Below are 15,054 nucleotides of genomic sequence, written 5' to 3' on the forward strand. Positions count from 1 at the left end.
TTCCCAAGGAAGGGAGCCTCTGACAGAATTACAGGACTGAAATGTAGAGATGTTAGCCCAGCCTCTGGACCAGGCACAGAAAATAAACAACTTAACCAGGATTTGATACTGATTATACGCAGGGTTTAGACTGGATGGAACATGCCTTCCTATATCTCGTGCTGTCTCCCTGAGGATAAGAAACAGCTACCCACGCCTCCAATCACCATACACATACATCTCACCCCTCCACCCACCTCTGCTCCCCTCATGGGAGGCAGCCCAGGCCATAGACCTGCAGGGAGGACCCTGGATGTTGTCAGGTGACCAACTTATGAGACTCTGCCCTCCAGAGTTCAGCCTGTCACTGAAAATCTGCAATTCACTCAACTCATTCAAACATGCCATAGCTACTAAGATACGAAGGGGAATAAGACTAAAATCCAGCGCCTGCAAGCTGTGTGACTGAAGGCACATTGTTAAACTTCTCTGAGCCCAGCTCTTTTAACTGCAAAGTGGAAATAATGCTGTAATCCTGGCACTTTGGGAGGCCAAGGCTGGCGGATCGCTTGAGTTCGAGACCAGCTTGGGCAACACAGTAAAATCTCGTCTCTACAAAAATGCAAAAATTAGCCAGGCGTGGTGGCTTGTCCTTGTAGTCTCAGTTACCTTGGGGGAGCTGAGGCAGGAGGTCGAGGCTGCAGTGAGCCGAGATTGTGCCACTGCACTCCAGTCTGGGCGACAGAGATCCTGTCTCCAAAAAAAAAAAAAAAAAAAAAAAGGAGATAACGCTTATCTCACTTCAATATTGCATTCAATAAAATATGAAAAGCGGGCCCGTTACAGCAGCTCATGCCTGTGAGAGGCTGAGGTGGGCGGATCACTTGGGGTCAGGAGTTAGAGACCAGCCTGGCCAATATGGCAAAAACCCCGTCTGTACCAAAAAATACAAAAATTAGCTTTGTGGTAGCACACGTCTATAATCCTACCTACTCAGGAGGCTGAGGCAGGAGAATCACTTGAACCTGGGAGGTGGAGGCTGCAGTGAGCTGAGATCACACCACTGCACTCCAGCCTGGACAACAGAGCAAGACTCCATCTCAAAGAAAAACAAAAACAAAAACAAAACCTGGCCTCAAGAGAGTGCCCAGAGCTAAGGAATGTCTCAGGAAAACAGCAGCATTGAGCAGAGATGGGTAGAGAAGGGGAGGCCCCAAGGGAGTCTGAGCAAGGACAGCCAGGGAGGCCAGGGCGGTTGGCGCCAGCAGAGCCAGATGAGCAGAGAGTGATTAGAGGTGTCAGCTCATCCAAATGGATGTGACCATCATGGAATCATCGGAAGCTTAGTGTGAGCAATGTCTGTGCCTGTGGAGGCATGGGGGTCGCAGAAAATCCTGAGGTCTGAGGTATGAGTGGAAGGTTAAATAGAGACAGTGAGTCCAAACAATGCTGGGGAATTTGGATGAGAAAGGCAGGAGATTGGAGAGTAGCTGGAGGGGAAGGAAGGGTGGATGAAGTTGTGTTGTTTGCTAGTTTGTTTGTTATCTGTATTTTTCAGGGAGATTCTAGAGCAAGTTCACAGGAGGAGGAGAAAGAGCCAGAAGGAAAAGGCTGAAGACCCAGGGGAGGGAGGGGAGCTGATGGAGCGGGAGCCCAGTGTTAACAGCGGAGGGAGAAGGGCACAGGCTGGGCCAGACGGGAGTGCCAGTCCTCAGACCGTGGAGGAAGAGCCAAGGGTCCTACAGAGGGAGAGGTCAGGAAGAGAGAAAGGGCACGTAGAACAGCCTTGATATTGGCGGTGAAGAGGGAGGTGAGTCTGCTGCATGTGAGAGCTGGACTCGGGAGTGTGAAGTTCTGAATAGTCACGGGGGCATATTCTGACTTTAGAAGAATCAAACCATTCCTTTCCTTTCCTCTCCCAGATGCCTCCATCTTTATTAGGAGGGCTTCTTACAGGCAGCACCTACCCTTGTGATTTCAATTGCCATCTGATTATCGGGACTTCCAAGCCTACAGTGGAGCCCAGACCTCCCTCTCTGGAGCTGCAGACAAGCTGCGAGGAGGCCTGGATGGCTCCACCTGCGTGTCCATCTTTATTAGCTTGGGGCAGGGCTGGTTTCCACACTGACCCTCAACTCGGCCACTCCTAGAGCTGGCAGTCCCAAGAGCCACTTCACCCACAATGGGGAGATTGATATCCACACCCACCAGACCGCCTGTGGGGGTATCCAAGGCCCTCCGCCACTCAGGCCCCTGACTCCAGCTGTGATGGGTGTGTGGGGGCCAGCAGGAAGGCCGTTCACAGATGAGAAGCACCCCCACCACAACTGGACCCCTTTACCAGCTCTGGGGCTACCACCACTGCTGCAGATGGCGTCTCCTCTACCATCATGAGATCAGGTGGGGTTAATACTCCTGCAACCACTCTGTTCTTAGGCAATATTAGGTGCAGCCAGCCAGCAATTCCACAGAATGCAGACAAAGGGACAAACAGTGCCAGGCTCATGGCAATAACGCAGTAACTGTAGTGTGACTGAATGAATGAGTTCAAAACTAAAGCACATCTTCCAGACAGTCTTGCTGAGAAGAAAGTAAGTGAAGGAATTAACATTTCTTAGTTCCATTTTGCTTTGTGCCCAGGCAATATACTTCATGCTTCCAAAGACTATGTCATTGAGCTTTGGAAATAGAGAAAGAAAGTACATATTTTCATCCTCATTTTATAGACAAGATGATTGAGGCTCAGAGAGGTTAAGTAACTAAGTTGAAGCCACAGAGCTACTAAGTGGAAGAGTCGAGGCTGATGGTTTCTGCTCAAGGAGGTGGTAGTATTTCAGGGCATTCATTCAGGAGTCAACGGGGTCAAATTCCATCACTTACTAGCTGCGTGATCTCAGGCACATGGTTAAAATTCTCTGAGTCTCCATTTAACTGTGAAATGGAAATAATAATATCTATCTCCAAGGTTATTGAGAATATTCCAAAAAATATGAGAAACATTTAATAGGCTGATTGGGCCCAAGGGCCCAATCCACAGTGGCTATTAATAGTATTGGTTGTTTAGTAACTGTTTTGCTTTGTTCAGATGTTCAGGAAGAAAGAGGGGAAATGTCCCTTTTGAAAGTCTTTGGGCCAAGAAGCTACAGAGGCCTGGCTGAGGCTGGACAGCAACATGGAGGTGCCACCTTGTGCAGCAGGAGGTCCTTCCATTTCCTGAGCTGTCGAGGGTGAGCAGGAAGCAGTGGGCAGGCTGGGGCGGGACACTTACAACAGGGGTCAAGTACCACGTTGCTGGGAAGAATCTTTCTTAACAGAACAGTCTGTTCAGGAGGCAGTTCACACCTGAATCTAATGACCTCCCAGGACAGGGCAGAGGAAGTGGTCAGAAACCCAAAGCAGCACTTCCCAACTGTTTTATGCCCAGCGCGGCTGATGAATGTGGCCACCCATTTGTAATAGCAGCTCAGTGTGGGCGTCTCGGGTTGGGGGTGGATGGGCCACAGCATTTGAAACCGTCCCCCACCAACCCTAGGAAATTCTGATGTGATCATTAATGGTCTAAAAGATATAGGAAAGCCTAGGGTGGGAGAAAGCTTTATTTAGGCTGTTTTTGAAAAACAATGAGATAGGTTGCAAGCAGGGCCGCCATGTTTGATTGTCTAGGTTGGGCACTGCACAAGGGCATCCTAATTAAGGAGACATTTCTCAATCTCTCACACTACAACCTTTTCTTTTTTTTTTTTTTTTTATTTGAGACACAGTTTCACTCTGTCGGCCAGAGGAGGGCAGTGCCATGATCTCAGCTCACTGCAACCTCCACCTCCCAGGTTCAAGCAATCCTCCTGCCTCAGCCTCCCAAGTAGCTGGGACTACAGGCATGTGCCACCATGCCCAGCTAGTTATTTCTGTGTGTATATTATTAGTAGAGACGGGGTTTTGCCATGTTGGCCAGGCTGGTCTCGAACTCCTGACCTCAAGTGATCCACCCACCTCAGCCTCCCAAAATGCTGGGATTACAGGCACGAGCCTCACACTACATCTTCTCCAAAGTCCTGGCAATGTTGTTTTAGACAATGACTGTACATATTTGCACATTCATTTCAGCCTTTTTCTGATGAAAAAAGAAAAGTGTCTTGAGAAAGAAACATCTTTTTCTAATTCTCAAAGGGAACCATATGAGTGGGCTGTGGTCCTAGTAACAAAGGCTGTGTAACTTATACATAAATTTACAAAATTCAAAATCTTCTGAACCTGCCGCCACCTTTGTGTGTGGTGTTGTTGCAAATATAAATTAGAGATAAATAAGAACTTGGGCTAGTGATTTAACAGAATTTCCCGTGCCTTTCTCCTGTCACTAAATTTCAAGCTGGAAGGGGCCTTGGAGGTCAGCTAGTCTCCTTCCTTATAAATGAGGGGTTAATCTGAGGCCCACAGAGGCTGTGTGACTTACTGTCTTAGCCTGCTCAGGCTGCTATAACAAAATGCCATAGAATACGTTACTTAAACAACAAAAATTTGGCTGGGCACAATGGCTCACACCTGTAATCCCAGCACTTTGGGAGGCCGAGGCAGGCAGATCCCCTGAGGTCAGGAGTTTGAGACCAGCCTGACCAACATGGCAAAACCCTGTCTCTACTGAAAATACAAAATTAGCTGGGTGTGGTGGTGAGTACCTGTAATCCCAGCTACTAGGGAGGCTGAGGCAGAGGAATCACTTGAACTTGGGAGGCAGAGGTCGCAGTGAGCCGAGGTCACACCATTGCACTCCAGCTGGGCAACAAGAGCAAAACTCCAACTCAAAAAACAAAACAAAAAACAACAGAAATTTAGTTCTGGAGGCTGGGAAGTCCAAGTTTAAGGTGCCGGCTGATTCTGCTCCTGGTGAGGACTTGCTTCCTGGATTGCAGGTAGCTGTCTTCCCTTTGTCCTCACATGGCAGAGGGAGAGAGAGCAAGTTCTCTGGTCTCTTCTTCTACGGGCACTAACCCATCATGAGAGAACCACCCTCACGACCTCATCTGAATCTAATTACCTCCCGAAGGCCCCACCTCCTGATACCAACACATGGAGGGTTAGGCTTTAATATTTGCATTTGTGGGGACACATGCATTCAGTCTATAACACATACATAAGGCCATCAGGAGCCAATGCCTATCCCAGGGCCCATAACCCTGTAGGCATCACACTGGCTGCCAGCTGGGAAGGCCTTCAGCAGGACTGAGAGGAAAGCTTCCTTCTCCAGCTTCCCATCAAGGCCGCCCCAAAATGGTCACCTTGCCACTGCAGTGCCTGGTCAGAGCCCATGCAGTGTGCTCCCAAGGACTAAGGTTTTCGGAGGGGTTGGATGCCACTGCATCCATCCTGCCTGAAATCACACAGCCATTGGCTAGGGCTTGGAAGTCTTCTGCTGGCCCTGAGATTTCCACCGTTGAGGTAAGAGTTATCCCAGCACTTGATCACAGTGCTGGAGTCTCGAATGAAAAACGGCTTGGCCCACTGTCCCGGGAATGCCTTCTGCAGGGTTTGGCTGGTCAGTTGAGGACTCCTGCCCAGTAGCGGGAGCTTGAATCTTCAAACTATAGACTGTGAACAAACACCTGTACTCGGAGGATCAGAAGGGACTAGGAAGAAAGAAAGCAACTTGTCTAAAATCTCAGCAAAGATGTATTGACATGACTCTGGCATCTGAATGTCTGTCACATCCCAGGAAAGGGCTCTTGGCAAAGGCCTCCCTGCCAGAAGCTCAGAAGACTTCAGACCCAGGCCCTGTCCCTTCCCAGTGGCCCATGAGAAAGTCGACTTTCTTGAATAGGAGCCAGAGGTTTGCATGTGCCTCTCCAGGAGATACACCAGGTTTTGCCTGGGAAATGTAAATGGCTTCTGTGGAGGGACATTTTTTTTTCTGTCTTTGTTTTATTGAAGAGAAATCCAAGACCCAGGAAGGGATGTGAGCTGGGCCAAGAACCAGAGGTTTTAAAACACAAAATGGGAAACTGTGGCTCTGTAATTCAAACACTGAGAAGTACGTGGAAGAGTGATTGGTCCTCCAAGAAGAGGAATGGAGGAGAGGGATGGAGGGGTGGGGAGGGCAGAGAGAAAAATGGGGCTCAAAAGCCTGAGCACCATGAGGGGCTGAGATCACAGAGAGCAGAGGAAGGAAGGCACCCAACAGGAGAAGAAAGTGGGGAGGAAGAAGGGCTGGAGGCAGATGCCCAACCCCCTGGTAATGCAAAGAAAATGCAAATGAGATGCTACCACCATCCCACAAAGATGGGCAAAAATTGACATGGGTGGCACTGCCAAATGCTAGTGAGAGCACAGAGCAACGGGAGCACTCACGACAGCTGGCAGGTGAGGTACAAATGGGCACAACCCCCTGGGAAAGTGGTCTGGCTTTACCTGATAGAGCTAAAAATGCACAAACCTAATGTTCAGCAATTCCACTCCTAGGAACCCACCCTTGAGAAAATCTTGCACAGGTGATCCAGGAAAGGAGCTCAAGAGTGTCCAGGGCAGCTCCATGGATAATGGCCAAAATCTAGAAAAAGATCTAAATGTTCAACAGGAAAATGAAGGAATCAATCATGGTGCACTCACAACATAGAATATTACAGGGTAATGAAACAAACGACTGCCCCACTGAACACGATGGATGATGCCACAGCGTAATGTTTCGTGAAAGGAGCCAGACCTGAAAGACCACACAGGGTATGACCCTACTTCTACAAAGTTCAAAGGAAGACAAAACTACATCGAGTGTTTAGAAATGCAAACATAGGCCGGGCGTGGTGGCTCACACCTGTAATCCCAGCACTTTGGGAGGCCAACGCAGGCGGATCATCTGAGCCAGGAATTCGAGACCAGGCTGAGCAACATGGAAAAACCCCATCTCTACAAAAAAAAAAAAAAAAAATATATATATATATATACACACACACACACACACACACACACACAAAGATTAGCCGGGCATGGTGGCGTGCACCTGTACACCCAGCTACTTGGGAAGCTGAGGTGGGAGGAACACTTGAGTCTAGGAGGCAGAGGTTGCAGTGAGCTGAGACCGTGCCACTGCGCTCCCACCTGGGGGACAGAGTGAAACCTTGTCTCAAAAAATGAAGCGAAATTAAATTAAAATAAAAATGCAGACATAGATGAAAAACTTGATAGAAAAGCAAGGAAAAATTAGTAGCGTGATTAACCCTAAGGGGAAGGGAGGCGGCTGTGATAAGGACAGGGCCCATGGGGGTGGGTTCTGGGAGGCGGCCAGTTTGTCTGTTTCTTGGCCTGGGTGGTGGCCACATGGACATTCACTTTATAACTATCCCTCACACTGTGCACGCATGTTATGCATTCTTCTGTCTGCAATAATAAACTTCCAGCCTCTGTGCTGGTGCGTAGAGTCTGGTGCCTCTGAGGTGGCCGTGGTGTCAACGGGAGGATGCGCTGCCCTCAGAGGCAGGTGTCTCCAGAGCTCAGGTGGACATCTCCCCATCCCTTGCCCCCAACTACCTTCCCCTTTCTTCAAATCTACTAGTCTTGGGATCCATGGGCTGAAACTGAGCCAGTCCTGGGAGCCAGCCAGCCTGTGGCTAGAAGGCTGCAGGGCCGTCTCCTGCAGGGCATTGGTGAGAAGGGTGAGGGACTACCCGGTTTGGGATAGAAATGATTATGGGACCCTCACACCACTTCCTGGAGCCAGGCACCAATGCCCGGTGGCCTGCCTCCGTGATGCTCCAACAGCACGGGCCCCAGTCCCTCCCCTCCCAGCGCTCCTGAGGAAACGGCAGCCCTCTGAGGTCCCCCGCCAGCACCAGCCCTTGTCCTGGAGAAGTGACTGGCAAAAACTTAGTTTCAGGAGACTGAAATGCGCTCCAGAAAGGAACACGCTAGTCTCCACCGTGACAACAGCGTCAACAACAGTAACTTCCGTTCTGCACATGGGCTAACGCGCCAGCTGCCCTCCTGACTGTCTCCATGCTCACACGCGGCACCAAGAGAGGTTTTTTTAAAACCCCTCTTCACAGATGAGAGACCTGAGGCCCAGACAGGCAAAGAGCTCAAGTCCACACAGCCAGAAAGAGGTGGGGTTAGAATTCAAACCCAGAGCAGAGCCCCTCCAAGGCCTATGCTCTCACGGGGTGCCCTAGCACCCTAAGCACAGGTGCCGTCCCCACAGCATGCCCACACCCCTCCTGGCACCATCACCCACAGCACCCCAGGGAGCCGCTGCCCTGTGAGGGGTTCACCCTGAGGCAGAGAGCACTGCCGACAGAGGCCATGACTCAGGGAAGGGGCCAGCCCAGGCCAGCCCCTCCTTCCTTGGCTCCCAGTGCTCAGAGAGCAGTGAGTCCAACCTCCTCCCCTAGAGCTGCCACATAAAGGCCCAGAGAGGGTCAGGGACATCCCCACGGTCACACAGCCTCCATGTCATGGCAGGATGCTTTTTCCTTCATTGTGCCTTTGTGCCTGCTCCAGTTTGGGTCCTTCTCCCTCCCTCCAAGGACTTCAGGGGTCCTGACCCGGCCTCCCATTCACCTCCCCACAACAGATGGCTTGGTGGACTTATCACCTCTCACCTCTCTGTCCAGAGGCCAAACCCCTGTCACTGGAGGAATCCAGGGTCCTTGGTCTCTACAGAGATGTTGATGCTTATGGGCCCAGGGAGGCAAGGATGGGCAAGGGAGGCAAGCCCCAGGCCTGGCCCAGCCTGGCCCCTACCAGCCACGCAGTCCTGGGCTGCAGCCTCCTGTCTGAGCAGGTGCTGGGTGGCCACGAGCCCCGCTGCTGGCGTGCTCCAGCTCTCAGCAAAGCTCTCCTTGAATAAACAAGGCTGCATAGCAACCACTCATTGAAGGAGCCCATAGCTCCCTGCGTGGGGCAGAGACCGAGCCAAGAGACTTTTCCCCTTGGTCTCATTGCCTCTGTGGCTCACTGGAGCACAGGCACTCCCAAGTGGCCGGCCTGTCCTCTGGGGTCATGGACACCACAGAAAGAGAGAGCACTGGGCCCCCTCTGCCTGGTGACTGTAGCCAGGAAGTGCATAGCTGGCTTGGCGCAGGGATGTTGTTGGCGGTAGAACCCCTGGTTTTGTTTACATGGTCTCTGGGCTCAATCTGCTTCTGCTTACTAGCTCTTCTAGAGGCAGAAAGGCAAAGTGAGCATCCAGGCCAGAGTGAGCAGGCAGAGCTAGGTTTGAATCATGATCCTGCTACTTCCAGCTGTGTGCCTTCTGGTCAGAACTTTACCTTTCTTGACTTCAGTTTCCTCATCTATAAAATGGGTACAACAATAGTACTGACTTGAGAGGGTTACTGTAAGGATTTCAAAGGTGCGTGTAACAGCTTGTAATTTTGTCTAGCACTTGGTAGGCTCTCCATCACTTCCCCAGAAATCCTTGCAGAGCAGGAAGCCTGTGGCCTTCTTCCCAACCAGATTTCTCCATCTTAACTTTTGGAAAATGTGAATCCTAGCAGCCCATGTGTGCTTTCTCACTGAGCCCAGGCTCTTGGGCGGAAATCTCAAGCTGGCATCCTCTCCCTGGAATGACAGCCAGTCCCACTCCTCATGCTACCCACTTCTAGCCTTGCCATCCAGGGGGCACAGAGTGGGAGCCAAGGACTCAATTTGTATGCAGGCTTGCAAACAGCCACTCGCCCAAAGACTCTATGAATTTTCCCAGGCAGCTCCTCCCCATATACTGTACAAAGGAATCGGCAGGTATGTGGAACACGCAGGGAGGGCTGGTGGGAGGCCAACTACACCTCCACGAGGCCTGGGCCACTGAAATGCTTGCACACGGGGAGCGCCTTCCTGGGACTCTCTCCTCTTCCCTGAGATGGCCAGGGAGGGCAGGTCTTGGGAGTAGCTGCTGTCATTTACCAAGATCCAGGAGGGAGCAAGGAGGGGCAGCCAATTATGACTGAGAACAAGGTCCCCCTGGGGCAGTGCTGGCCCCAAGCCAGAGGTCACAGCTGACAAGGCGAACCGAACTCCTGAACTCCCTCTAGCAGAGGCCCAGAAAGGAGGCACTTCCTCCAAACCAGGAACAGTGGCTGTGCGGATTCCCCCTGGGAGACAGATATGAAGATGCCCAGGTGGGGAAAGAGAGGCCTGGCAAGGTAAGCCCTTGCCCCAAGCCACACAGCTTGTGAGTGAGAGCGAGTCAACCATGGGAACCCAGGGCGGGGATGTGACAAGGCAGGTTTTGGTATTCCTCAGCTCTGCCAGGGAGACGGTGTGTGTGCAGCTCCCCTAAAGCCCATCCGCACGTCGCTGCTTGAGTCATAGCTTCTAGAACACATTATCCGATGGCTGTGCCCTGCTGGACACCCCTCGTGGCCCCTACTGTCCTTGGAGTAAGGGCCAGACTCAGCACCGTGGCCGCCAAGCCCCTCCAATCAGGCCCCACTGCATCCTCCTTCGGCTCCCGGACTCTCCACACTCTGCCTCCACTGGATGGTCGAGCATTATGTGTTCCTGAGGTGAGCTGGCCATGCTCTGTGCCAAGTGCTAAAGACGCAGGAGGCAGCACTGCCTGCCCTCAGGAGCTGAGTGATGGAGAAAGGCCCCAGCAGGTAACCTCCTGTTCATTCCTGTGTTACCTGCAATAAGGGGGGATTGATAGCACAGCCCTTAAGAACCAGGGCTCTGAAGCCCCTGGATTCCAGACTGGATTCTGATCCCAGCAATGATATCTTAGGCAAGAAACAAACTCTGAGTCTTGGTTCTTTCACACGCCCAGCAGGGAGACTGCAGATCCTCCCTCCCTGGGGTGGCTCCAGTGACCCTCAGTGTGCCCGCCAGGCACAGAGCCACACTCACCCTCACTGTGACTATGGACAGAGAGCAAATCCCAGGGGCAGTGAGGTATGAAATCCACACGAAATCCCCGAGGTAAGGAGCAGGCCAGGGGAGGAGCATGGGTGGAAACTGCTGAGACAAACACAACCTGAGCCCCGGGCCTCTGGGGGAGCCAGGAGCTGCCCGGAAGGATGGAGGCACTCTAGGTGGAGAGGGGAGCCAGGCTGCCACCTAGAAGCTCTCTGGAACTCCCCTGAAGAGATCTCAGAAAGAAAGGGACATGAATCCAGGCCCCAGTCATTTGTTGTACTTCTTTTCTCATTCTAAAAAAACATTTTCATACTTAATTTTGTTTTCTTTCTTAAAGAAGCCCCCAAATTGTTTAAGCCCCGAGCCTCACATAGCCTGTACCGACCCCTGGCGGAAGGGTGGCCAGACCCTTGGAAGAGGGTCAACAGCTACGGAAGGAAGCCAGGTGTTACCTGTCTCCTCCAGTGCCCAGTGTTCCCAGTCATCGCCCCGACTCTCCTAGGTGTGTTCACACTGGCCTGCCCCCGCCCCCCAGAACCGATGAACAAATACTTGATGTGAATGAATTAAACTGACTCACGATACAGAATCACAAGTTGGGAGGAGGGCTCTTGAAAGCACCAAATAAGTAGCCCCCTCCATATCCACAGGGGATAGCCCCCATCTACCCCAGAAAGTCACTCAAGATTTCAGAAACCAACATTCTGTAACTTTCCATGCTAATGGATTTGGTCAGTGGAAGATTACTAAATTCTGATCCTGTTCCCTCAGTAAAAAATGTCACTAAGCGTCCTCTTGGCCCTTGTTGATTTGTAAAGTGAACAAAGCTGTTTCTATATCTAGCAACAAGAAGGACTAGATGCCCTGAACACACTTCCCATTGCAAATGACCTGGACTTCCTATATCCAAATAGTCTCCTGAACACGTAGCTGGGCTATTAACAGGGACTTCACTGAGGGTTCTTCTCCTCCCCCTGTTCTGGGATGTAGCTGTCATGCTCCTCTCCTCTCCTGGCCTTTGTTCATGCTATTCCCTCCACCCCAAAAGCCTTTCCCATATCCCTTCCTACCCTTTACTTACACCTATCTCCGGCCGGGCGCAGTGGCTCACGCCTGTAATCCCAGCACTTTGGGAGGCCAAGGCAGGCAGATTACCTGAGGTCAGGAGTTCGAGATCAGCCTGGCCAACATGGTAAAACCCTGTCTCTACCAAAAATACAAAAATTAGCTGGGCATGGTGGTGCATGTCTGTAATCTCAGCTACTCAGGAGGCTGAGACAGGAGAATTGCTTGATCTCAGGAGGCAGAAGTTGCAGTGAGTCGAGATTGTGCCGCTGCACTCCAGCCTGGATGACAGAATGAGACTCCATCTCAAAACACAAACAACCAAAAAAAAAAACCTTGTCCCTATCTCCCTTGACCAATTCCCACCCCTTGCTCCCAAGGGGAGCCCTTGCTGACTCTCTAGAAAAGAGGTGCCTCTCCTCTGCCTTTCCAGGGCCAGCACTTCCCCATCACAGCACCACTAATCCACTGACTGTAACTGCCCGCCCCTGTCCTGGCCCAGCAGCCAGCCACACAGACCTGGACTGTGAGCTCCTTGGGGGTAGGACTCACGCCTTATATGTCTAGAACCAGCGCCAGCCAGGCCCACAATAGACATTCGACATGGGTGTTGAGAGAGCGACACTAACCTGACTGCACATGGGGAGAGGAGATGGCTGGCAGCATAAGAACCCCCTTCCCCTGCAACATTCGCCACTTTTTCCAGGACCAGACCTGAGATCCAAGCTGCAGACCAGAGTCCGAGCCCCACACATTGTATGGCAGGGAACAGGTAGGGGGAGTTCTGACCCCCTGGGCTGGCGTTGCCCCCTTATAAACCAGGACCATCCCAGGCCCAGCTGGAGGTCAGATCCCAGGGAGCATGTGGGGTGAGGGCCCCTGGTAGGGACCCTACGAGGTGGAACGCTCAGGCGCCTCCCCCATCTCTGCCTCAGGTACCCATCCCTCAGGATAATGCGCCCCTAGGCTAAGGATGGTTAGCATATGGCATGGCCAAGTGTTCCAGGCAAGGGGACAGAGAGTTGGTTCCAGTCCTGACTTTGTCACCATTACTGTGTGCCCTCCAACAAGCCCCTGCCCTCCTTGGGCTTCCAAACTGTCATTTGTGATCAGACACTGGGTGACCTCCCTGTCCCTTAGAGCCCTGATGCCCTGTGTCCTGGGCCCCGGCCCAGGCTGAGGAGAAGGGCTGGAAGCCCCCTCCCTTCACAGGCCACGCGCCCCCAGGTAGAAAAGCGGACGGTGCAGGCAAGCTAGCACTGCCTCCAGACTGACACTGCGCGGGCTTATCTCCCAAAATACCACTGCCCCACCCCTGCAAGGCCAGCCCCAGCCCGGAGAGCCTGGAAGGCTCTGTCGGTACCACAGGCTGGGTAGGGGCGCTCAGACACTGCCAAGGACACAGAACAGACCCCTCCCAACCAGCACCTGCCACTGGGCTGACAGGTTCCCTGGGAAGTTCCTGGGAAACTCTAGAATAATAGATGCAACCTAAGCACAGGATCCGAGAGAGGACCAGGCCAAGCCCCTCTTGTCACAGATGATGGAGTCACACGGGAACTCAGTGGTAATGACAGAATGGGGACTAAGTCCTTCTGGTTATGCTGCTTCTGGCCCCAGCTGCCCTTCAGGGCTTCTCCCAACAGAAGCCAACCCCTCACCTCACATGGGGTGGGCCTCTCCCTCCTTTCTCCCCATTCCACAAAAGGACATGTCAGAAAAGAGCAGCTCCCTGCCCCACAGCCACAGGAAAGCTCGAGAGATGGAGGGCAAGGGGAGAGGAGGAGTTAACAGATGAGTAAATAACTCTGGAAGCTAATGGCAAAAAAGAGTTCGATATGTTTTTATAAGAACATGCAAAGAAATAGGAAAATGTGTAAAATGCTCCTAAACTTCCAGTTTGTAAAAATTAAGCATATGTTTCACATACTTATAATATGTACATATTCCTGTATGTATCTTATCATTTTTTTTAAAAAGCCTCCACCAGCAGGGCCCAGCAGGGAGCTGAAATTCTATCCCATCATTAGCAGTGAGGAAAGGTGCAGGGCTGTGAGGTGATGTCCCGCTTTTGCTGAGATGGTATCAGCAAGGCCCAGTGGTGAACTGAACATCCAATCCCACCTAGATCTGTGTGCTAGACCTAAACAGGATAAATGCCCCGCAAAAAAAGAAGACAGAAGAGGATCTAGAATCTCATAACACAATACCCAAAATGTCTAGAAGACAACTGAAAACCACTCATCACACCAAGAACAGGTAAAATAACTTGAATGAGAAGAGGTAATCAGTGATGCGACACCAAGATGACACAGATTTGAGGATCCCCTAACAAGGATTTTTAAACAGTCATCATAAAAATGCTTCAATTTGCAATTATGAACATGCTTAAAACACGTTAAAAAAAAAAAAAAAAAAAAAAGTCTCAGCAGAGAAACACAAGACCCAAAGAAAAACAACCAGAAGTTTTAGAACTAAAAAATACATAATTTGTCACAGGAGTAGAGGGAAGAAAGAAAAAATTTAAGAAAGAAAAATACAATATAAATAATTCAGCATTGATCAGCTATGATCATACCACCGCACTCCAGCCTGGGCAACAGAGCAAGACTCTGACTCATAAAAAAAGAAAAGAAATTAAACTCCCATCAAACACAAGCCTTTGTGAGCAATTTCAACCCCCCTCTGGAATGTGATTGACAAATACTTTCCAGAGATTCCCACCCTGTACCTGAGGAGCCAGGCTTCAGGGGAGCTCTCAAAAGCAACAAGTCCCAGTTCGGGGTCTGCAGCCTCCAGACCTGCTGGCTCCAGCTGTGAGCCAGGGCTCCCTGGGAAGGAGAGGCGAGAGGGCGAGGACACACACTTCCTCCTCAGGGAGATGAGCCAGGGCCAGCCGGGGTGAGAGTCAGTGCCCAGAGACCTCTGTTTGATGTGAATGGAAGAAAAGATTCTTGTTTCTCACAGTTCCCCTGGGTGACAGTTACCATGGATATAAATCAATTGTAGGTGTCTGTCAGTAGCCAAATGAATAGAAAGAGTGCACTCTCTCAGAGCCACAGTCAGACAGAGACATGCATGGGGACAGAGTTTGACAGCAAGCTCAGGTCAGCCAATAGAGTGGACGCAGGTGGGTGCCTGGCTCCTGGGAGTCCACCCTGGGCTTCTAACAGGGTG

General features: G+C 51.3%; 1 protein-coding gene across 1 annotated transcript in view; it reads right to left on the reverse strand.

The window, feature by feature from the left end:
• The window catches only part of TOGARAM2 (TOG array regulator of axonemal microtubules 2), a 73,190-nt gene extending 64,382 nt beyond the window's left edge, over positions 1-8,808 (reverse strand). Inside the window, 1 exon segment of the mRNA XM_050755230.1 lies at positions 8,559-8,808. The gene's annotated coding sequence lies outside the window, so the exon portion shown is untranslated.
• Between the last annotated feature and the right edge of the window lie 6,246 nt (positions 8,809-15,054).

Source organism: Macaca thibetana, chromosome 13 (assembly GCF_024542745.1).
Source record: "Macaca thibetana thibetana isolate TM-01 chromosome 13, ASM2454274v1, whole genome shotgun sequence".
NCBI classification, from domain to species: domain Eukaryota; kingdom Metazoa; phylum Chordata; class Mammalia; order Primates; family Cercopithecidae; genus Macaca; species Macaca thibetana.